This window comes from Colossoma macropomum, unplaced genomic scaffold (assembly GCF_904425465.1).
Source record: "Colossoma macropomum unplaced genomic scaffold, Colossoma_macropomum, whole genome shotgun sequence".
In the NCBI taxonomy this organism is placed as follows: Eukaryota; Metazoa; Chordata; class Actinopteri; order Characiformes; family Serrasalmidae; genus Colossoma; species Colossoma macropomum.
This window is the reverse complement of record NW_023494810.1, coordinates 31,728,220-31,748,993: the sequence shown is the minus strand read 5'-3', so window position 1 is coordinate 31,748,993 and position 20,774 is coordinate 31,728,220. Positions and strand designations below refer to the sequence as shown.

The following is a 20,774-nucleotide window of genomic DNA, read 5'->3' as shown; positions in this document are numbered from 1 at the left end:
TGTAGAAATAATGCACATATGAGCTGATGTACTTACTCGATATATCATAAGTGTCACTCATTGGAGAGCGGACGGACGGGTCAGAGTTTAGTGAATAATCACAGCTCACTTCTCTGCTCTTTACTGACTGCAGACGATTCAACAGGTCAGTTTTAGATGCAATGAAAATACAAATCCACTTCCCAGATCTCCCTCTTCTAGATTCTCCCTTTAGGTACAGCAGGTGTTCGGTGTAGAGATTGCAACTTAAATCAGCTCTTACTGACCCTGACAGCGGTATTTCACACACAGCTGTGAACTCTTCATACTGACTGTCATAATGGACACTCATTTTTGGTTTCTTATCTGCAAAGCAATAAATACCATCATTGAGCTATCTTGGTGTTGAATGAATAACTGCTAGATCTATTATGTGAAATAATTCATTAGAACCGTCAATTCGAAATCATTTGATATAAGGAGACACTAACACACAATACAAAACTCAGTATCTTACCCAGGACTGTGACTGTAGCTGGTAGAGAGTGAGGAGAAGGTTTAGAAAGTCCTGATAGACTCTCAGTGTAGTAACAAATAACACTGACTGGTTCAGGTGAACTGTAACTGCGTCCTGTCCACCTGGTCAGTTCAGAGCCAGTGAGTGAGAGCTGACAGGATGGGGAGTGTTTTGTATTTGTCTCGTTTCTCTCTGGATAGAAATAACACTGAGACACTCCAGCATACGGAGTCTTACAGTCCAGCTGTACTGACCCTCTCCCTGTAGAAGAGACCATCAATGTGATGGGTCAAATTCGCAAATTGGTAAATCAGACTTACTTTGGGGATGAACTTCCAGAATCAGACAGAAGGAGAGGAGGATGAACAGAGCCATTTCACCATCACCAAGAGAGAAGAGAGCATTGAGACACTCAACTCAGACAGTTCACAGAGTGACAGGAAAACCACCACTGATCACTTCTAGTTTTTCTTAAAAAACTTAATACATGGATAAAATGGATAAATTTCACATTGCAAAACAACAACAACAACAACAACAACAACAAAAGATGTTAAAGTGTTCTAGGTTATCTTGAGTTCTAAATGTCTCACACCTCACTAAATTTAGCCTTAATACGTGAATATTACCTGCTCTACAGAAGCCTATAATTGCTTCCTATCTATAAATTTACAGTGGACTGACACCGAGATCTTCTGAACAGTGAGTGGTGGTTTGCGTAGTTCATTAGTGTGAGTGATACTGTCTGTCCAACACACATGATTCACAAAAACTGACAGACTGTAGGTAGAAAAACTGTTTTCTCAGTGCTCAGTTTATGTCAACTTTAAAAATGCTTTCAAAAACTAGAAGAAAACAATTGTAAAGTAAAAGGGCAACAATTTTAAGAGAAATTGGTAAACAAATCTTAAAGGTTGAAGGGCTGTCTCATCAAGATCGAAACTTTTATTTAATTTGTGGATAATGAAGGTTGCACAATACACATAGTCTCTGTTGTGAATATTTATTTACAGAACATTGTTTTCTAGCAAAGCAAGGTTATTCTACTTTGAATATGTGCCCTGCACTTAAATGATCCTGAATTTCTCATTTTGCCCACCAGAGGACATCAGAGCTCTGCAACTGGACATTAAAATACTGTTAAAAGATCCAACAAATAAATACAAGTACAGTGTTTACATACAGCCTCCTGTGATAAAGTAATTCAGTTATTCATCAGCTTAATGTTACTATAAAAAATATTAGAGAACAAGCTTTTCAGTGAGATAAAACTACTCAAGGATAGAAATATATAGACCATTAATATATGAAATCATAAAAAATGCTATGCATATGTAAAATGTTATGATTATTTGTATCCACAGAAATTCTTATGTCAGTCTCAGGGACATAGCAATGAAGCTATTTTGAACCAGGAGGTGGATTGGTAAATAATTTTCTGTATTTTTTGTGCTTTTATTGGAAAAAAAGTGTCTCCAAGTGAGAAAAATAGCATTTTAAATATGCAGTATTGCACTGCTGAAATAACTATTTTGACAAAGTCCTGTACCATATTTATTTATGGTAGTTTCATAAAGATATATTTTTTTATTCCTTTCAAAAAAGCCAAAAGCATATTTTGTATGCATATTCTCCAAAGCCTAATGAACAGTGGTCAGTGCATTTCAGCTTTTAAAAACTGGAAGAAAAAATAGTAGGGCAAGTTTTTTTTAATAGAAAATAGAAACTGATAAGTCTCAGGTTGAAGGGCAGTAACTGTAACTTTAATTGGTTGATAGTGAAGGCTGTGTGATGCACATTTGATGGATGGTGAATTCCCCTGTTCTTTTGATTGTTAATCTTCTATAAGTGGAATCTAATATGTGTTCTAGTGGCACCCAAACAGGGAACATCCAAACAAAATAACTTTGGTACACTGTCTTATTTTTATTTCCCATATTTGTGTTGATTTTCAACACTTCAGGCTGCATGTTGTGTGCCCAGCTTTGCAAATTCACAGGTACTTGGTTTTAGCCAAGAAAAAGGTTTAACCACACTAACCACACAATAAAATCATAGCATTGGTGGTAAGGCCATGGCAGCATCCAGTGCTGAGCTGAGTGATGGAGCTGATTTCACTTCTGGTCCCTTCATAACACACCATGAACACATAAGGGACACAATCCAGACCCGCAGCCAGCTGTAAATTGAGTTTGAAGATGAGGATGACGGTTGAAGATAAACATATACAGGCACCTCTACCCCATCTTCCACCTCTCGAAGAAGAAGGTTGTCACATCTGGAAAGCTATGGTAAATTGACACCAGAATGGACAACTTGGTGAGTTAGGTTTTACTACATTTGATTGAAGTGGAAGGCCAGTTCCAGGTGTCAAGACAGCAGCAATGAAGAGAGGAGATTTGCAACTGAAATCTATGATTCAAATAAAGCCCTTGTTAAATCAATACCTGGAATCAGTGACACCAGTTCTGTGTCAACCACATTCTTACCTTTAGGCTCACAAGCAATTAGCAGCTGCTCACAGTCCATGCCATATAAAGCACCCATTAAGCAAGACAGGAAGGATCCAGTATCTTTCAGTGAATGGTGTGAAGACTAGCTGGCAATATGACCACTCAGTTTTAGCCACTTTAACCTCTGTCTTAATAGACACTGCCAAAGACTGGTGGTGGCAGAAAAAACATGTAAAAACTGGTGCTAATTCAAAACAACATTTTTTTATTCTTTCCTTTCTGAAAGGAGGATCATATAGAGAAAGGAAGGTCAGTGTGAGAGTATTCTGACTTTTGAATTCCAGTATCAAGCTTTGTGTTTGAGGTATAGACCTGTAATGACAGTAAAGGAAAGCCATCCTCAGAAATTGTACTCCGAGCATTGTCAGCATTCTAGCAGGAACAGTAACAAGGAACTAATTGAGTGGGAAGATCAGTGGAGAGAGATCTAATAGGAGTTAGTATCCTGCATAATGAATAAATCCAAAGAATAACTATGTCCATGCAAAACACAAACCAAATTCACATTTCCCAAAGCAACTTGCATCTAGTCATGAGCCAGAGTTAATGACTGCGACTTACTAGGTTTCCCGGTTTCTGCTTGATATTTTATCTTAGACTATAGAGAGTGCTGCATCAAAAGAATAGGCACTTTGGATCACCACCTCCAAGGATAAAAATCATCTCTGCACCCAGGGTTTCTGAATTAACAGCATATTTGTTACTGTGGCTACAGCCTTGTTCTTGTTTACTGGAACCCCATTCCTCTTTGCAGTATCTTGTTGTTGTTGCTGTCTTCTCTAAAATATCCTCGCTTAATTTTAACTCTTGTTTCATGCTTGGTCTTCATAAGGATATCTGGTCTAAAATTACACTTCTCTGAATTCACCATACTTTGCTGAACATGCATCACCATGCCTTAAAACTACCTCAATAGAGTCTGACACCCCAGAAGCCTCTGGCCCTGACTCCCGTGAGGTAGTATGTCTCTTGGGTTTAGTAGCTCCTCAAAGTGCTCTATTTACCACCTGACAGTATCCTCATTTGAAGTCAGAGTTCGAGCTGCTGAGTTTACCCTGAGCAAAGCCACTCCAACCACTCCTGTCGCCAGACAGTTGTCCAGAACCTCCTTGAAGCCAACCAAAAGTCTTTGTTCATGGCCTCATCAAACTCCTCCCGTGTTCTGGATTTTGCTTCTGCCACTGCCATCGCTGCCGCCATTTTTGCCTGTCAGTACTGGAGTCTGGAGTCCTCTGGGCTAACCAGTCCCTAAAGGCCTCCTTCTTCAGCTTGACTCCCTCACCACCAGTGTCCACCAGGGGGTTCTTGGGTTGCTGCCCTGGTAAGCACCAACAAGCTTTTGGCCACTGCTTTTCCTGGGTGCTTCCACAATGGAGGTTTTGAAGAGGGTCCATTTGGACTCCATGTCCTCCTTCAGCACATGATAAAATTTCTCTCAGGGGCTTTTGCCAGTCATTCCCTGCACACCCTTACTATTCACCATGGTCTACCAGGTCAGACTGCCAGTCTTTCCTGCCATCTGATCCAACTCACACCAGATGGTGATTGGTTGACAGCTCAGCACCTCTCCTCACCTGAGTGTCCAGAACATATGGTCCCAAGTCCTAATAGCTAAAGCCAAATGAGGGGATAAACTCAGTCAAATGCAGCTCACTGATAGAATCAAAATCATCATTATGACCACAGAACAAACCTGCTGACACTTTAGATGGTGGATGACCTTGATGACCTTAATGATTGTCATGAAACTGTTCAAACATGGTGATATTGTTCTCAAACTAAGCCAAGAAACCCACACCATGTGGACGAGTGGAGTTGGGTATGCAAAGCCAGTGTGCTCATTAAGTCACTGCTTTTTGCAAGGAGACCTTCACTCATTCAAAACCCATCAGCGTCATTCTTTATAGTTAAACAGGAGCAACAGAGAAAAGTTTTCATTCTCATTTCTCTGCCTTCTCATTTGTCCGCTTTTCATTTTTTTTATAAGATAGAATTTAATTAAAACATATTAAGTGCCTGAAATGAGGGAAAATATGTCACAGATTTCTAAATTCTTTCACTAATAATTTCAGGTTGTACAGAGAGCAGAGTTGGGGTAGGCATTTCTAATTTGGAGTGGAATGAAGGCTATAATGATGTTCTTTTCTTCATAAATGGTCTAAAAGTGCTCTGTGCAACACAGAATGTGTGTATGAAGAGTGAAAACCAACCTCTATGGAAAAGCTGTAACCTACTAAAATATAACTGATGAATAGGATGTGTTTCATTCATTGGCAAAGGTCATATGACATACATACAATCAGTACATTAAAAGTAGGTGGTTAAGTACAGGGTCTGGCTGGTGACAGAGGAACAGAATATGGAGAATTGAAAGTCAGAGGTATAGCACAAACCCATCAGACAGCAATAGAAAAAACGCCAAGTGTCACAGGATACGTGTCAGTAAGTTTCCAATATGCGTGTGAATGTGGTTGCTATTGGAGGACCTGCGTACATGGGGCTCACGGAAATCTGAATCTGAAATTCTGAGCTCAAATTCTCAGTTTAAATGGTCCAGTTACCTCCAAATTTCCATCTTTTTTAAATAAAAAAAATAAAGAATAATGCAGACAGAATGTAAACTGTATTGTGTTGTAATGGATGTTTTATTCTTTTCCAGAATCACTAACAGCAAAGCAAAAGAAGTTCTGGATAAGACACGCCAACATTTTTTTTTTCAAGTGCAAAATAATAGATCTTAATATATTAAAGCATGTATTTCACAAACTCTAACTAATAACATATTTAACTTAATAACAAACGGTTGATTCTGGATTTGATTCTGCAATGTGAAATGAGACGGTGAGTAAAAGTATCATTACATCTGTATCAGGCTGTAGACTGAGTCTGTCTGTTTGGAGGCCACAGTGATGTCAGGGATGGTGCAGTATGTGTGATACACATCACTCTGAAAATGTGAAAGAAAACAGAAGGAGGTCAGGGGTCAGCAGTGAAAGAAAAGCAAAGTCTTCTGGACACACTAAGTTACTAGTGAATCTCGCTCTTTAATTTAGGAGTTGTCCTGTGTAGAAACAGTGAATCCTGTTCTAACTAGACCAGAAGAAAGAGATCACAAATTAAAACTTGCTTTGTCTTCCTGAGGCACTGAATGAGCAGTGCAGCTGCAGCCGAGACAGAAACAGTCAACACAGTAACTCATAGCAAGTTTACTCACCTCAGTCTCCTCAGAGTTTTCTTTTCTCTTTTTACTGGGACCTGAAATTCAGATCATTTTACTTGTTAAATATTTAATAGTTTTTTTCTTTTAAGATGTTGTTCCAAGTAATTTGAATGTTTTACAATTTCTGTTCGTTCATGTTTATTCTACTTATTCAACATTAAATAAAAAAAAACACTTTTTAAAAGGCAGCTGTTGTTTTCAAATGACAAAGTAATGGAGTTCAATGATGGAGAATCAAGATTTTGACTGTGACGGTACAAAGTTGTTGTGCTGAGAAAGGATAGGATGGATTAATATCGATTGTTAATGAAAACGTCTTGGCCTGTTAATTGGTTTGACATGTAAGTGCTGTATATGAAAACTACAACATTTCTGGAAGGTTTTTAACACATTTATCTTTTACAGATGGTTATACCTGAGGATTCAGGTGGGGCTGCGATTGAAGTGATTTCTGAATAAGCTTGTGGGTCAGACTGGATGAGAACCATGGAACTTTGTGTTAACTTTCAAGGCTATAGAAACACAGCATTTTAAAACTGAAGTATAAATGTTAATAATTAAAATAATTATTAAATTTTAAGTTTTAATTTTTAACTTAGAGAGATTTTTGGAGAAGTATCTTAGGTTTACTTGTACTCTCTCACAATCCAGTTTAATCAAGTACAGTATGTGATATAAATGAACAACAACAAAAAAAGTCCTTCTCACAGGTCAAAACTTATAACCCTTTTCCAAAAAAAGTTGGGATGCTGTGCATAATGTTAATATAATGCAATGATGTGCAAATCAAGTAAACCATATATTTAAAGAAAAATACTACAAAGACAACATATCGACTGTTGAAACAAAGAAATTTTATTGTTTTTGAAAAATATATGCCCATTTTGAATTCGATGCTAACAACACATTCCAAAAAAGCTGGGACAGGGGCCTGTTTACCACTGCGCTGCATCACCTCTTCTTTTAACAGCACTCTGTAAGCGTTAACTTGGGAACTGAGGAGACACTGCTGTAGTTTTGAAAGTGTGTTGCCAAAACATGTATATATCATTCAGCATTAATGGTGTGTGATAAGTGCTTTGATGGTGTTGTGGTCAATAAGTGGTCTGGAGGCTCCCCATTCAACATACTGTGCTCTGAAGTTCATTGTGGTTTTGCACTTGCGAGAGAAAACACAGCTGTGACCAAATGACTCCACTGACTCCGCTATTGACTCCACTGACTCCGCAGTCAGCATCCAGCAGCCATTTGTCTCACACAGAACTAAAGCAGTTCTGCTGTATTGGGTCTGAGGCCGCAAAGCCGCACAGACTTTCCCCCAAACGTCCCTCTCTCCTCCATTGTCCCCCTTCCCTCTTAACCTGGTAGCCCCTCCCACATTAGCTCTGGGTCATACCATTATTTACAGCCTAGGGGTGACAACAGAACAAACAATACACACATAAATCTCCTATATACATACAATGGCCATTTTCTTCATATATACATGTGCACATTTAACTTAGAAATGATACTGCTAGGCTAGTTATATTTAACATTATATTTTCCTCTTTACAGGTACCAGCGACCTGGCTCCCACCTCGTCTGAACTGTGCACTGATAACAAGCTGAGTGGTCTTTAGCCCGGAGGACACAGTGTCCATGACTTCCAAAAAGAATTTCAAATGTTGATTCATCGGACCACAGGACACTTTTCCACTTCCTCTCAGTCCATTTTAAATGAGCTTGGGCCCAGAGAAGGCGCCAGTGTTTCTGGATCCTGTTTATATGTGGTTTCTTCTTTGCGTTTTAGAGTTTTAACTTGCATTTGTGGATGCAGTGATGAACTGTGTTCACAGACAGTGGTTTTCAGAAGTGTTTCTGAGCCCATGCAATGATTTCCTCTCCAGAATCATGTCTGTTTTTAATGCAGTGCCGTCTGAGGGTCCAAAGATCACGGCCAGCAAATACTGGTTTTTGGCCTTGTCCCTTACATACAGAGATTTTTCCAGATTCTGTGAATCTTTTAATGTTATTATGTACTGTAGATGATGAAAAGCAAAAGTTCTTTGCTATTTTATGTTGAGAAACGTTATTCTTGAATTGTTGCAGTGGTTGATCATGCAGTCTTTCACAGAGTGGTGAACCCCTCCTCATCTTTACTTCTGAAAGACTCAGATGCTTTTTTATACCCAGTCATGTTACTGTCCTGTTGCCAATCAACCATCAGGTGTTTTTTTTTGGTTTTTTTTTGGTTTTTTTTTAAGCATTACACATTTTTACCATTTTTACCTTTTAGCATTACACATTTTTACCTTTTGTTGCTCCGACCCAACTGTTTTGGAATGTGTTGTTGGCATCAAATTCAAAATGTGCATATATTTTTCAACATTTTATATGTTCTGTTTGTACTATTTCAGTTAAATATTGGTTAAAATTATTTGCACATCATTGCCTTTTGCCACTATGAATGGTTATAGTACTTCCTGCAAAGGCAGAAAAACACTTCTCTTTTAAATGACTTTGCACTTCTTACAATTTATCATGAAGCAAAAAACACACTAACCAACAATAACTGTAAATGTCCACTGGTGAGTATCAAAGCTGTTAGACTGATAGAAGACAATCTTTACTTACAGTAATCGACACTGATGTTCTTATGATGAACTCTCACAAGAAAATGAAACATTTTACCATTTTGTCAATAACGTCTAAACCGTAAACAAAAAAAAATTGACTATATTTGCTCATTGCTTTTTCACGCTGATCGGCTTGTATTTTATGTGCTCTGTGAGCGCTGCAGGTGCACTGAGATGAAAATAAATATAAAAGTGGTCAAGTAATTTAAAAATGCTAAATGCTGTTTATATTGTGTTGAAATTTCATGATGCAGGAATAGAAGTGCTCCAAAATTACTTAGAAACATAGCCTGCTGAATTTAATTTCATTCAAATTTAAGATCATATTTTTCTTTTCCGTTAAAGTTACCTTTTTGGAGATTTTGTCACAACAGCAACGGTAAGCATTTTTTGTGCTGAGCAATCAAATCCAAAGAAGGCTGGCCTCCACTGACAGCTGCAGAGTACCCTGACCTCTAGGATTTGAGTGACAGAGCCTTTTACCTGTACAAATCCAAACAGCTAGCACAGCTGACTGACAGGTCTGGGGCTATCGTGGCTTGTCAACAGTGAGACGCACAGCCAGATGATATCTGACTTGTGAAAATGCTGATCAAAATGCTGATAAGGTTGATGCCTCAGTTCATCTGCACAGCGCCTAGAATGATTCTCATGAAATTAACAAGTGGGCTCATGCGTCAGTTTTTGCAACTTGAATATCTGTGGTCACAATTCATCTGAAGTGATCTCTGATTTTATTTCTCTCTTGAGGTTTACAGGAACTCAAAGAAAGCACTGTATTGAAAGTAGGTCATATTGTTTGTTTGTGTTCTTTGTGAACCCCTCCTTGTCATACCCCAAAAACTACCTACCCCAAAATGAAAGAGATAATTCTGAGGTGAAACCCTCGACTGAAAATTGAGGCCATTGTGTAAGTGACCTGTTGTTCTGTGTGAATTACCTGAAGGCTGGTAAGGTGCGGTCACTGAGGTAAACACTGAGTAGGATCCAGCAGCTCCTGGACCGAACTGAATAGCAGAAAATACTCTTATAACGTTTATGAAGCAAATCTAAAAGATTAATTGATTCAAAAGAACAACATTGACATCTCGATCAATCTTATAACAGAAATATCACTCACTTCCTCCGCACTCAGCACGGCCATCCTGTCTCCTGCAAAACAGTCATTTCAGCTGAATGTGGCTCATTAGAAATGATCTAGTTTTAGTGTTTCTGTCAGTAATTATAGATTCATATTCCAGTCATGAAACATACCCTGATCTCTTCTGGCTGAGTTGACTTTAAGTCTATTAAGAATAAATGCATATATCAAAACTTTATGCATCATATAGTGACATTATTATGAATCTGAAATGACACGAAAATATGGATTTTATACTTATATGCACAGTTCATTGGTCAGCGTCTCACCTGTCAGTCCTCTGCTTCTCTGTAATGGAAGAATTGAGCTTTCAGCTTAATAATCACCACAATACCACACAGTTCACTGCACACAGTACGTTTTACAGCTGTGAAACCAAACAATGGAAACTTTGTCTTCACTGTACAAGAGCAGCTCAGCTGATGGACTTACTGATAAACCTGCCGAGAAAGAAGATGATCATCACTCCAGCCAGTAAGACGCTGGTACCAGTGACTGACACTAGAATGATGAGCAGTGAATCTGAGTAATAATAGAAAAATAATTCAAAATGAAATGTAGAAAAAAAAAAGCAGCAAATAAATAAAAGCACCACTAGGAAGAAGTCAAAGCAGCATGAAATCTGATTTGAACCACTGTAGAGCTGAAGTTTCAGAATTAACTCATTGATTAATAATAAAAGAAATGTTTTGGCAAAAAATGTAATTTACATAATTTTCCACTGACCCTGGGCGTAGTCAGCCAAGGCATGTTCAATGTCCAAATTTAGCTTCATTAGTTTATTGCTGAAGCTACGATGCTAATGTTTCAAATGAAAAACTTTAAAGAAGTCAATAGTCACCCAAATCGTTTCTGTAAACACGTTCCTAGAACTTCCCTCAACCGGCTCAAACTGCATCCAGCTCTTTGTTAAGGTCGACTTATTGATATAGGGTACAGTATGACTTACTGAGAGCTATAAAAATGAAGAAAACATCATTGTGGAACTACATGATTAACCAATAACTATTATTGTTAAATATCAAACTTAAAATATATATTTATAAATAGAAACAACAGAAATGAACAACACAGTCTAGTGTCTAAATGATGCATAATGTGTGCACTCAGGCTTCTAGTGTTTGACAGCAATGTTATCCTCGTAGCTCCAGTCCAAACTAACAAAGCAAAACTTGGACACCAAGCACGTCTTGGCTGATCTGGGGTCAGTGGAAAATTCAATAAATTTGATAAACAGTAAATGTCATCACACCATCACCTCAAGAGTCCTTACACAGGTCAAATATGGGGTTTGAGGGATGGCATATATGTGGACAAAGATAAATGAGGTAAATTAAATACAATTAATGTGTTAAATTAGTTTAATTGAGAGTGATTTTAATGGCTGGTAAGATGACTCACTTTTTGGCCGGTGACTTTCTGTCTTTGCAGCTAGAGGAGAAAAGTGAATGAATTAATTTACTAAACAAATCTAGACATTCCCAGTTATTTTCAAATGTCAATTGTACAACCCCATTCTGAAAAAGTTAGGACGCTGTGAAAAATGTAAATACAACAAAATTCAACGCATGGGCTCACACTTCTGGAAAAACACTGTCTATGAAAACCATATATAAACAGGATCCAGAAATGCTGCCACCTTCTCTGGGCCCAAGCTAATTTAAAATGGACTGAGGGGGAAGTGTCCTGTGGCCCGACAAATCAACATTTGAAATTCTTTCTGGACATCATGGACATTAGCACCCATGGCATGGGTGACGTGCACATCTGTGAAGGCACCATTAATGCTGAACAATATATACATGTTTTGGCAACATATGCTGATATGATTATTGATTATTTCAGCAAGACAATGCCAAACCACATTCTGCACGTATTACAACAGCATGGCTCTGTATTAAAAGAGTCTGGGTGCTAAACTGACCTGCCTGCAGTCCAGACCTGTCAACACTGATAACATTTGTTGTTGGCATCAAACATGTTGTTGGCATCAAATTCAAAATGGGCATATATTTTTCAACAAAAAATAAAAGTTCTCAATTTAAACATTTGATATGTTGTCTTTGTAATATTTTCCTTTAAAAATAGAGTTTACATGATCTGCATATCATTGCATCCTATTTTTATTTACATTCTGCACAGCGTCCCAACATTTTTCGGAAAGGGGGTTGTAATTAAATTCAGAAATGCAATATAAATTACATTATTTATCTTTGCGTGGTATTTTATGTATAGGTTATTCAGTTATTTACCTGCGGTGGGATGTGTTTCTGATGAACTATCTGTTGTTATTCTCATGACTGTGGAAACTGAGAAAGATCCAGAAAAGTAAAACTCAAATCAAAAATGTATTAAATGTAGTTTATAAATATTAGAGAGGGAGATTTAGTGACTCACTGTTTAGTTCTGGTGAACTGTTACTGTCATTAGGATGGTTAGCTTGAGTCACAGCTGTAAAATGAGTTAACATCACAGCTTATCAAACAAGTCTATCAACACAATCACCGTCTCAGTATGGAGTGTGAGAAGGGCAGATGAAGCTGATAAGAATAAATTTAAAAAATGCATAAAACATCTGTAAGATGCAATAAAGAATCGGCTAAGAGAAAAGGCTATGGATGCCGTGTATGTGTGGATGCTGTCGTCTGTTCATAATGCAATCAGCCACTAATGAGATCATTACACTTTCTATAGACCCTTGTTTTAAAAGTTATATTAACATATATAAATATATGTAAGATTGTATGTCCAAAATGGCAAGTTTACAGGAGAAGAAGAAAACCTACTTTACTTTTAATGTAAGTCAATGGAACCAGACATTTTTCCACGTCATTCTGGGCCGTTTCTTTCGGTCCTTTAACCAAGAAATTTACGCACAATGTAAAGGGTACCAGGCATTTTCAGATTATGTCACAAACTGGAAAACGTCAAAAATGGAGATAAATGGGTGTTTGTGTCCACGAGTATGATAACTTAATAAAATGACTCACTTTTAGGGGGGGGGGAGATGATTGAATTCCGATGCTGATGGGTAATGTGCGTACTTACAGCTGGAGGGTAGAAGAGATGTTATGGGAAGTATAAATAATAAGACATGGTATTATTATCATATTTTACCTTTCATACAGTCAAACAAATCAAACTAAATAACTAAACAGTGACTGAAAATGATTAGTTTAACACTGGAAGCAGTTTAGGATAAAATACACTATAAATAAGTGATTTCTGGCTAATAATTTAAGATGCACAAAGATGTGCATAGGATCTTTATTTCTCAACTTTGGCTGTTTATGCTGAATAAGGCTGGATGCTTGCATAATATTTATCTTGTGATTTCTTTGTAGTATAACAAAATCTGAAGCAATAACTCACAGGCTATAGTGAACATTTTGGTCATAAAATATGTTGTACCCTGTTAAAGGTGACAGACAAAACAACACACAAACATCTTAAACAGAGACACACTGCAAAGTTAAGAAGGAATTAAGTGTTAAAGCATTTCCTATGGTTGGAGTGTTTGTAGGTGGAATAATAATGCAAGAAAGCTCACCAGTTGTTGGGTCTGTTGTGGTGATCAGACGTGCAGAGGAAACTAATGAAGCTGTAGAGAGAATCAGACAGTAGATCATAAAGAGCAGCTCTGATATTCTAACTGAGTCCTACAGTGAGAGAGACAGTCCTGACCTGCAGTAGATTTCTCTTCGGTTATGGACAGCTGTGCTGGTGTAGGGAACAAATCTAACAAAGAAGAACATGAACAGTCATAGAAGATACATCTATAAAATCCATTTATGTATAATGTATATTTTTTTATTATATTATTATGTACAACTTACTTAATGTATCACATGTGTCACTCATTGGAGAGCGGACGGACGGGTCAGAGTTTAGTGAATAATCACAGCTCACTTCTCTGCTCTTTGCTGACTGCAGACGATTCAACAGATCAGTTTTAGATGATGTAAAAAGGCAGCTCCACTTCCCAGAGTTCCCTCTTCTAGAATCTGTCTTTAGGTACAGCAGGTGTCCAGTGTAGAGATTACATCTAAAATCAGCTCTTACTGACCCTGACAGCGGTATTTCACACACAGCTGTGACAACATCATACTGACTGTCATAACGGACACTGATTTCTGGTTTCTTATCTGCAGAGAAATAAACACCACCATTAAAGACAACTCTTAAGTGAAAAACCATCAAAGTCTTTAATTTGAAGCCATTCAGTTTGGTAGAAATGGTTTGATTCAAGCAAACAGTGACACTCATGAACAAAACCCAAATAGTATCTCACCCAGGACTGTGACTGTAGCTGGTAGAGAGAGAGGAGATTCAGAAACTCCTGATTCACTCACAGTGTAGTAACAAGTAATGTTGACTGGTTCAGGTGGACTGTAACTGCGTCCTGTCCACCTGGTCAGTTCAGAGTCAGTGAGTGAGAGCTGACAGGATGGTGAGTGTTTTACATTTGTCTCGTTTCTCTCTGGATAGAAAAAACACTGAGACACTCCAGCATACAGAGTCTTACAGTCCAGCTGTACTGAACCTCTCTCTGTAGAAGAGACCACCAGCTGGGGCTGAGAGACATCTGCAACACACAGACCATCAAACAATTCACACTGGATACACACTGGATACAACAACTCATTTCTACCTGAAAGAACAAGCAGCTTTACAATAATCTATAGTTCATCACAAACATCTGATTGTCACTGACACGTCATAAGATGTTAATTTGTCCACAACACAGAGACTTTTTGTAGTGTGCAATTTTTGGTTTCCTCACAAAAAAATAAAAAATAAAAAATAATAGATCAAATCCACAAACTGGTCAGTGACTCACTTTGAGGATGAACTTCCAGAATCAGACAGAAGGAGAGGAGGATGAACAGAGCCATTTCACCATCACCAAGAGAGAAGAGAGCATCGAGACACTCGACTCACACAGTTCACAGAGCGACAGGAAAACCACCACTGATCACTTCTGGTTTTTAAAATGGAAAGTTCATTTCCTCTTCAGCTCAGTGTTTTACCTGCTGTACAGAAACTTACTGTCATTTCCCATTTATACAGTTTACAATTAAATAATATGATACCAAGATGGTCTGAATAGAGAGTATTGGTTTGTGTATTTCACTAGTGTGAGTGATTCTATCTGTCCAGCACAGATTACTCACAAAAAATGACCGACTGTAATTGTATTATATAAACCAGACGGACATTTAATTCAGAGTCACATCCACCTCATGTTCTATCTGCCCCAACACCACTTTCTCCTCTTGAAGAGGAGGAACTCATGTTGGACATCAAAACTCTGCAACTGGACATTAAAATTCTGTTATATGATATGGCATATAAATACAAGTACAGTGTTTACATACAGCCTCCTGTGATACAGAAATACACAGTTGTTCATCAGCTTAATGTTACTCTGAGAATATGAAAGAAATCAAGCCTTTCAGTGAGATAAAACTATTCAAGGACAAAATATATACAGAATTATATAATTTATATATAAAGCATTATAGCAAAATGTGTGTATATATATATATATATATATATATATATATATGCAGTTATTAAAGTGAACAGACTTTATGTCAGCCTCCACTTTTTGGGCCATAATTAAAGACATTTTGAGCAACCAAAGCTGTTATGAACCTGGAAGAATAATAGTAGATAACTTTGTGTGTATTTTGAGATTGTGTTGGGGAAAAAAAGTGTCTTCAGATGGTAAAAGTGACATTTTAAATATATAGTATTACAGTAAAAAAAATCTGTCTTGACCAATAACACCATATTTATTCATGGTAGTTTTATAAAGACAATGTGTTTTACCTCTTCTTCTTTCAAAAATGACTAAAAGCATATTTTATATACATATTTTCTAAAGTCCAATGAACAGTAATCAGTTTATATCAGCTTTAATAAGCATTCAGAAAGCGAAAGAAAGAAATGAAGAAAAATGACCTACTCCACCTTTGTGCACAGTGTGGTCACTTTGCAGAATAGCCAGTTATAAGTTAGAGGGTCTTGTTAAGCCAACATGCCATTTGAATTAAAATATTAGTTTATAGATGTGTAAAACGTCACAGTTTATTCCTGAACTCATTTCTAATTAACTAACTTTTCCTTCTTCTTTTATTAAAGTCAGAATTTTATAACCACATATTTTCTAAACTCTTTGATAAAAGTTGTAAGACTGCGTTCAGCTCACTGAGGAACAACCGTGTTTCATGAGAACCGAAACTGAAACTGGTGGACGCTGAAAGCTGGCTGGTACACACCGTCTCTGTATATTCATTTATAGATCAGTGTGGTCACTTCACAGAACATAAAACACAGTGAGCCTTTTGTAAGGAGGCGCTCAGTGCCACCTGCTGCCAGCAGAGAGCAGCATGGTGCTTGTCTAGGGCATCCTCCACCAAGGACTCCAATTCCCAGAAAGCTCTGGGCTGATTGCCTTAATGTCATTCAGCTGGAGGAGCACCTATTTAAACCCCAGAGGCACTGAGGGGAAACGCTGCACCTTTGTAGAGGGGTGGCCAGTAATGGTACAAAACAAAAATAAGAAACAAGTAAAGTTGTGAGGTGAGAGAAAAAGACTGTTCCAAAGCAAGGAGAAAGAGAGCTGGAAAAGAAAAAAGACAAAGCCTCCAAATGAAAGAGAAAAGGAAGAGTGAGTGATAAAGGGAAAAAGAGAAGAAACAAATCAATATATTTCAGTAAAGGTGTCTTCATTTTGCTTTTCCCCCTGTTATACACTCCCCTTTGTTTCAGTGCGCTGTGGTAGCGTCTAATAGTCTCATAGAAGGGTCCACCGGAAGCTTCTTTCCCCAGTTGCTGACCTCAGCTTTGATCCCTGATTCAGCCAAGCTTCCACAAGCATCTCATTATCACTCTCTTTACGTTCTGACTCTTCTCAGGTGGGTCCTTTTATCCCACCGCAGCCAAGTAATTTGGTTGAGTGAAAGAGGAGAAAGAGACAAACAAAAACAAAACATACATGCATCGCAGGCACGTAACAGTTATCAAGCTATTTGTAAATTTGCAGTTTTAGCAGTCAGCTAAACTGAGACAATTAGGCTATGATTTTTGAAATTGAAAGCTAATATCGTCATATATTATCATGTGTTGTCTGTGTGTGAGTCTATCATTGTGATCACGTGTTGTCCTGAGTCCGTCATTATCATCATTTGTTTTGTACTGTGTCCATCAGCTGGTGTGTTTTCTTGAGGCCATTATCGTACGTGTTGTTCTGAGTCCACATTATATTTGTTGTCCTGAATCCACCATCATCATCAGCATCATCATGTTATCCTGAAACCCTGAAAGCTAGCAAACATTAGCTAGCCAGATAGGTTAGTGGTTAGCTTGTCTTACAATGAAAGTTATCAAATGTAGACTACTGAAAACAGAAGTTAGCATGCTCCACTATGCGTAGTGATGCATTATTTGTAAATCCGTAAAGACATCTATCTGTCTTAAGGTAGCCAATCTATGTTATGTGTTTTGCTACTGTGAATTTAGTTTATAACGTTTAGCTCTTTTTAACTTGTTTTCTCAAAAAATAAAGAATAAGAATAAAGATTATTTTTTTCATTTGGGCATTGGAGTCCATTGTGCTAAAATATATCATTTCTATAAAGTTAATGGTGAGGTAAATTGAGACAAGTAGGCTGAAAATCAATTTCTTAATATATTGTCATGTGTGATGACATGATGATGGACGTAGGACAACACACATGATGATCGTGGATTCAGGACAACATGATGATGATGATGATGATGATGGACTCAGGACAACACATATGAGGATAGATACAGAACAATGCTCTTGATGACGATGATATTGATGATAATGGACAACACACATGATGATGGTGGACTCAGGACAACATACTTGATGGCAATGATGTACTCATGATGTACAGATGTTGTATGTTTATACCGTATTTATGTTTGTGTTTATTCTAACATTGTGTAACATTTTAGTTGCATTTGTGTTAAAACACACTTACTGCTCAGATTAATAGTTTTAAGCAGTTTTCTTGATGTAATGCTGGGTTGACGAACCAGACGCTCACAGATATAAAATAAACAGTAAGGTTTATTAAAAGGAGGATTAACTAAAGGAGCAGTGTTTAGACCAGACGAGGTCAAAAACCAGAGCAGCAACACACGACACATGGAATAAGGCAAAAACCCAAGTAGATAAACAAATGAGGGTCAAAACCAAAGAACCAATAGAGGTAATCTTAGCCAAAGGGGTAAAGAGAGTCTGAGAGTCGACAATAAGAGACAAAAAAGAGACAGAACACTTTCATGCATGCGTCACAGGGTACAAGTACCACATGAGGTCACGGAGGTGGTACCTCTACCTGTTCTGACAAACCATCATGTTAGGCACATTAATTCCTCATGATTAATAACAAACTTCTATAAGGAACTGAACTGTAAAGTGTTTCTGAGAACAGTGTCAAATGTTATTACTTCCTATTGTAATCTGACCACCTGTCTGACATAAACACCTGAACAATTCTTATCTAATCTACTAATCGTTTCACTATCTGCATCTCCACCACTCTCTCCTCATGAAGAGAAGGAACTCATGTTGTCCACCAGAGGACATCAAAGCTCTGCGATTGGACACTAAAATACAACATACAAATTGTACAGTGTGTAGAAATACAGCCTCCTGTAATAAAGACATGCACTGTTGTTCATCAACTTGATATTCTGAATATATGAGAGAAATCAAGCCTTTCAGTGAGGAAATATAATTACAACATGTTACAATTATCTAAAGAGACGCTCATGTCAGTGTCCACTTATAGAGGTTTAATTTAAGCAACTGAAGCTCTTATGAAGCTGGAAGAAGATCATTTTGTGTGTATTTTGAGATCCAGGACTCCTCCTTGTGTCTCCAGGACATAACAGTGACATATTTAATTGTGGCAACTGTGGGGCATGATATGTATAATGACAATTTTATTTATAAAGTACATTTTAAACAGCAACTGTAATCCAATCCCACAGCACACAATTTCAGTTTTAGAAGAACTTATTCTTTAATTTGCAATGAATTGGAATAGAAATCACATTAAATATGTACAATTTTTTTTTAATGTTTCATTGTTAATTTCTGTAATGGTTCATTCCATCCTCATCAACCCAGACGTTTGCACCGTACTTCTGGAGCTTGATGTTTTCACTGGCCGTCACAATGAAGGATCAGTCACTGGGAACATGGAAGTTCATGCAGACGCACTTGAGGAAGACCTTTGGGTCGTCTTTATCTTCCACAAGTACGCTGGCAAACAGCTCCCCTTCCCCTGCGAAGTTGGTGTACTCTTTAGGAGGAAGGCGTATGTAGCGCACTCGCGAGTCAGGCTTAAAAACCATCGTGGTGCTGGTGTTTGCCTGTGCTGAGATACTCGAGTCTGAATAACCCACCCCTGCCTCTGCTTTGACCACAAGCTCTTCAAGCGTCATCTTTGATGTCTGATAGTAAATTCTCAGGTACTTATCTGTTGCATTGGCCACATGTGTGTTTGATCTTGATTGTTCGCTCCCCATTTCCTGCTGTATCCAACAAGGACCTGGAATGAAATGATTGAGGAATAAAATTATTTTAACCAGTGATCTTCGATTGCTATTCATTTTAAGCAAACCAAAGGGCATTTTGAATATTGCTTCATGACCAACTTGTGTTAGTACACCATAGCTCCCTTTTTTCCACATTTAAGCTCTTACCAGCTGGTCAGAGCATTTGTAAGTTTACAGTAGCACAGATATATTCTTGGTCTTCTTAATTTGTCATAATATTATTCACTAAGTGGTACAACAGGGTTGCGTCCCATCACAGAGAGCTGAGTCTAAATCCAATGACATGGTCATCTGTGGCCAAGAGTTTAGTTGGTAATGAACAGCACTCGGGGTTGCTGGAACCATGACGGAAAACGGGCGTTTGACCTACCACTTTTCAAAGTACTGGGGCGACACCCAACCACTTTGAGTTCAGGATACACACGTAAAAAATTCCACTTTCCCTAAACTACATAACGGGGCGACCAGCACAAACAGGCAGTAAAACTCAGCAGCAGAGCCAATCAGAATCTCCATTTCAGCTGGGAGGCGCTTTCAGACCTGCCTCGGATGGTGCGGACCTGTCCAACTTTTTCTTTATTTCGGTTTTGACATGCGGCTCCACCTGAATTCAGGCAGCACCAAACAACTGAACCTCACTAATTCATGAGGGACTTCAACATCAGAGCACGTTTTTTTTCCAGTGCACATTTTCCCTGTACTGTCTGCACAAACTGCTGCTTTAACATTTCACTCTTTACAGTCTTTTCGTTCCTGCACTGTGAGCTGCTGTAACAAGAGACAAATAATTAAATAATAATATGCATTCGATTTTGGCACATTGACCGTGGTGCATATTTTTAGCCAAGCATCAGCAACCTGATCAGCTGTATTGGTATATTGGTTTCTGTTTTCATGGTGGTGAATGTGAGAGTAACAGAGCGCTTCCATCCCTGCAAAACTTCTGATCAATAAACAAACATCCACATGTGTTATTTAGTCCACTTTAGCCTTTGCAGTCCACCAATGGAACCAAAGGAAAGAGATACAAAACAAACTGTGGTGCAATTGTTAGGAAATGAACTGAGTATGAAAACAGCTTGATGTTCTTCAGAGATGTTAGCTAACAAATACTGCTCTCTGAGGCTGCAGCTACTGAAGCAGCATCAAAACAAACACTAACACTGTTCATGATCAGGTT

At 38.0% G+C, this 20,774-nt stretch overlaps 1 long non-coding RNA gene across 1 annotated transcript; it reads right to left on the bottom strand.

Annotated features, from left to right (window-relative positions):
• Window positions 1-9,786: 9,786 nt before the first annotated feature.
• On the bottom strand, window positions 9,787-10,132 carry LOC118799831. The gene is made up of 3 exons (XR_005006141.1): window positions 10,102-10,132; window positions 9,968-9,999; window positions 9,787-9,854 (listed from the first exon to the last, which is right to left on the bottom strand). It is a non-coding gene; the product is annotated as an uncharacterized LOC118799831 (long non-coding RNA).
• Window positions 10,133-20,774: the final 10,642 nt, after the last annotated feature.